A 4,838-nucleotide genomic window follows, 5' to 3' on the forward strand; every position below is an offset into this window, starting at 1 on the left:
AGATAATGGAAGAAAATCCGCTGTATCAGGCCGATGGGGACGGCTCAGCTGAAAGTACCGCCAAGTTCACGGCAAATCTGCGGCGAATGTTCGACATAAGTAAGAAAGTCGAAAAATATAAGGAGGTAGAGTCCCTAAATAGAAGACTTCTCGCCGACGAACAAGCTAGAATAGAACGAGTCGAAAAAATCCGAAAACTGGCAGACTTGGAGGGATGCAACGACGAGGAAATCGGTTATATACGGGAAATCATCAGCGATTTTCCAGGAGTGTTTGGGCTAGACGTCGAGCCACTGCCAGCTACGCACCTGCTTAAACACAAGATTGTACTTAAGTCAGACAAACCGATAAAAAGCAATCGATTTCGATTTCCGCCAGCCCTAAAAGAAAACATGCTCAGAGAGCTAGAAAAGCTCCGCGAGCAAGGGATCGTTGTACCCTCAAATTCTAACTATTCGTCGTCACTATGGATCGTGCCAAAAAAGCCCGACGCGCAAGGAAACAAGCGGTTCCGCCTAGTGACTGATTTTAGAGCGCTCAATGAAGAAACAGAAGGCAGTTGTCACCCTCTACCTTTCACGAGCGACATTTTAGAACATTTGGCCGCAGCTAACTACATTACCGTGATGGACCTAAAGCAAGGGTACCATCAGATAGAAATGGACCCAGAATCGGCCCATTTGACCGCTTTCTACGCTCCTGACGGGAGACATGGCAATCAGCTGTTACAGTTTAGCAGAATGGCTATGGGCCTGAAGGAGGCGACTATAACATTTACGAAAGCAATGTCATTGGCCATGAAGGGCTTGCAAGGCGAGGAAGTCGAGATATATCTCGACGACCTCATGGTCTTTAGCGCGACACTGGATGAACACAAAGAGAGGCTGCGTCGAGTACTAGGGCGATTGCTCGAGGCTAATATGACAGTCGAGCCCAAAAAATGCCAATTTTTAAAAAAAGAGGCTCATGTACTCGGGCATATAGTGGGCGGAGGTCGCATTCGCACCGATCCCGAGAAAACACGGGCGATGGCTAAATATCCAGTGCCAACTGACGCGAAGAAACTGAAGCAGGCGGTTGGCCTGTTCAGTTATTATCGGCGATTCATCAAGGACTTCGCCAAAATCGCTAGGCCACTGTTCTTGCTCCTACAAAAAGACGCAGAATTTGTCTGGGGCGAGGAACAAGAGACCGCGTTCAACATATTGCGAGAACTCATGTCGAAAGAACCAGTGCTTAAAGCTCCCGATATGTCGCAGCCTTTCATTGTCACGACAGACAGCAGTGATTGGGCCCTCGGCGCAATTCTGAGCCAGGGAAAACTTGGCGCAGACCAACCGTGTGCCTACGCTTCACGCTGCTTGAAAGGCAGCGAACTAAAATATCCCATATACGACAAGGAGCTGTTGGCAATAGTGTTTGCAAAAGAGCAATTCCGCTATTATCTGTACGGTAGGAAGTTCACAGTCGTGACGGACCACGAGAGCTTGAAGCATTTTCATAACACTAAAAAGCCGGACTTGAGGTTTAATCGCCTCAAAGCCGCCTTGGTCGGTTATGATTTTGACATAGTGTATCGCCCCGGCGAAAAGAATGCCAACGCAGATGCTCTTTCGCGAAATCCGGTGATCACGGAGGGGCAAATTAATCCGGACCTTCCTCGAGCGGAGTTATACAAGCTGGCCAATAAGCAAATCTTAGAAAGCCCCGATGAAGAAGCAGGTGCCCCTCCGGGAAGAATATTTCGGACTCGCGCCATAAAAAGGCAAGGTATCGATAAAGATCGTAAAATAAAATTGTCGACAACCAGTTCAGCAAGCTCAAACAAAAGCACGCGTATAAGAGCGAAGCGCAAGCCGAAGCGCGTGATCTACAAGGCGGGCGAATACTTAGCGATAAGAAACGTCGAAAATAGCTTTTATATAGGCCGCATACTCTTAGACGTCCTCGACGGCGACGAGGTTGTGAATCTGCGCTGGTTAACTGAGATCGATGACTGTAAAGGTACGTACAGACGCGATTATTGCGGAAAAATAAACGTAGAATGCATTTTGGCATGCGTGGTCATCAAGCAGGTGGGAAAAAACATGTATCGCTTAGGACCAAACGAGAGCAAGCGCATCGAAAGTATTCTAAGAGAGTCGATCGAATTCTGCGAGGCAGCGAAAATTGGCCGGCGTGAAGTCAACGAAAGCTTAATTGACGAAACATCTGACTCAGACATATCGATGCAATCGATATGCACCTCTGTCGCTGCAAGCAGCAGGGGTGGCATAAAGTTGCCTCCCGACCTTCAAAAATATTTAAGCTACGTCGAGCCAGCAGGCCCCGTAACTCGCAGTGCGAAACAAAGCGCAAAAGCAACAGAGCTATACGAACCTAGTGCATCTAGTAGCAGCGATACCGAGAGAGCAGCACCGCCCTCAGGAAAAACGCATGCAGACTTAGAATCTCTGCAGAGCTTTAAATTCTCGGCAAGCAATTCGAGTCAAGCTAGATCCCCGGTAAACAAAGCTTCATCGAACGTAAGCACGGACCGGCATATTTCGTCGGACGAATCCGCAAGAAAGAGCATGTCGATCGGGTCACCCCGTCTAGAACCGCTGTTGGGCACTAAGAAGGTATCTAATATGCCGGCAAGCTGGCCATGGGGAAGCGACGGTACCAAGAGAAAACTGGCGATCACCGTAGAAGGACAGGTGGTTAATGGAAAAAACGGTGTACAGATTTTGGTGCACGAGCGGCAATCAACCGTCGCTCCGAGTTGCAGTATACCAAGAACCGGGGGGTGCTCTGAAAATCTTAATAATGCTAAAGATAAGCTGAATGCTGGTCCAGCAGTTATCGACAAAAACAAACTCGGCCCCAGAAAAGAGAAGAATCTGATCCCTACAAAGCAGCTCGAATACCAAGCCATCGGTACCGCGAATTCCAGCACACTCTCAGATTACGAGGGTGTCGGCCCAGCTGAAAGCTTCGAAGGGATATCTAGGAATTATGAAAGGAAGCCGGAACCATCAGACGAGAACTCCTCCGCCAGCTCGGGGAACGTTTTAATACAAACATATATACGTAAAAACCGTTGTGCAGAACCACTGGTCGAGTTGGTGCGCTCGGACGACATTCCAAACTCTCCCGCCGGTAATTGCCTGTTCTTCTCCTTAATAAAATTAGCAAAATTGCATCTATCAGCGACCGTGTTAAGAGAGCTCCTCCTCGAGTCGCCAATGCTTCACGCTTGTGGAGAACCGGCCGAAACTGAAAGGATTTTGCGCTCTGAGTCCGAATACGGAAACATCGACTGCGCGTTCCTCTTCGCGCATGCCTTTAAAATGAACGTGTGCATACATTACGATGTAACACAGAGCAAACGCATTTTCTGTCATATCGTAGTGGACGGCGCTACCGACGTGGCACATTTAAATCTATCGGGTCTACACTTTACGCCATACGACCGCGTGAAGGCTCGACAACGCACCGCCAAACTACCCGAGATACGACGCGCGCCTACGCCCTCGGGCGACAGCGATGAGGAGATGCCACGCTCCCCAGTGCTCGGAAGAAAACGAAATAGAAAACCTAAAGGATGGGTGATAGACAATCAAAGCAAAACTCGCGAGCCCGAAGATAACGAAAAGGGCGAACGCTGCGGAAGCAATCAAGAATCGATCGCTAATCAATCGCCTGTCGAATCATCACCAGGAGCAAGTCCGAACAATCACGGCGATCAACGAAGTAGCGCGTGTCAACCTCCCGCTGACAATCCTCAGCGAAGCCCAACCGAGGACGAGATGTATCCTGCACAAGAGCCCAATGAGTCGCCGAACGAGCAAAGCCCACACGGTCCGCTGCAGACAAACGCAGCAGCTGTCTCGGCATGCGACATCGGCGCTAGTAACAGGGGCGATGGGCCAGCGCGATCGCGGCTGCTGTGATCAAAGACGCACTCGACAGTAGCAACAAACTTAAGCAGTGCGTCGTCGCAAAAGCGAGACCGCCACGCGAGAAACCACCATGGGCGATAGCTAACGGGCAAGTGATATCGCCGTTTGTACACTTGAAATCCTACAACGTACACCCATATCGGTATAGAGAGAATATGGTGTATTTGGTCTCGGCGGACGATTATTTAGGAACTGAAGTCCAGAGATCCCTCATCGAAAGGGGTTACCTAAAGAGCGATGAATTGCAAAATAAAGGATTTAAAGTCGGAGAAATAAACGTAACATCGTGTCAAGGGTTGGCTCTGGTAGGCGTATACATCAAAGCGCACATAGACATCCGACCGTTAAAAGCGGAAATCCGTAAATGCTTACGTACGCTCAAAAACGTGCTGAGGTCAAAAAACATTAACAGCTTCGCCATAATCCGCGATCTCGAAATACTAACTCAAGCCGAATGGGACAAATGCATCGAGTTATTCGATAACTTATTCGCAAACGAGAAAATAGTTGCCGTACTGTATAAAGATAACCTGCCAGTACCACCGGTGAATTTGCGCTATAAAGTAATCAAGCAATACCACGAGGCAGCTATGGGCGGCCATCACGGCGTGAGCAAGACGTACGGGAAGATCGCCAACAACTTCTATTGGAAAAACATGCGGCAAGACATAAAGAAATTTGTCGCCCGCTGTCCGACTTGCATGACTAACAAGTTAGTGCGATTAAAAACCAGATTGCCAATGCTAATTAGCAATACTCCGGCCATGCCTTTCGATCAGATTGCCATGGACTTTTACGGGCCCCTGGAGGCGTCGGACAAGGGAAATAAATATATTTTATCAATTCAGGATATGCTCACTAAATACATAGTCCTTACTCCAACTCGGCACGCCA

This window comes from Nasonia vitripennis, assembly GCF_009193385.2.
Source record: "Nasonia vitripennis strain AsymCx chromosome 3 unlocalized genomic scaffold, Nvit_psr_1.1 chr3_random0014, whole genome shotgun sequence".
Taxonomy (NCBI): Eukaryota; Metazoa; Arthropoda; class Insecta; order Hymenoptera; family Pteromalidae; genus Nasonia; species Nasonia vitripennis.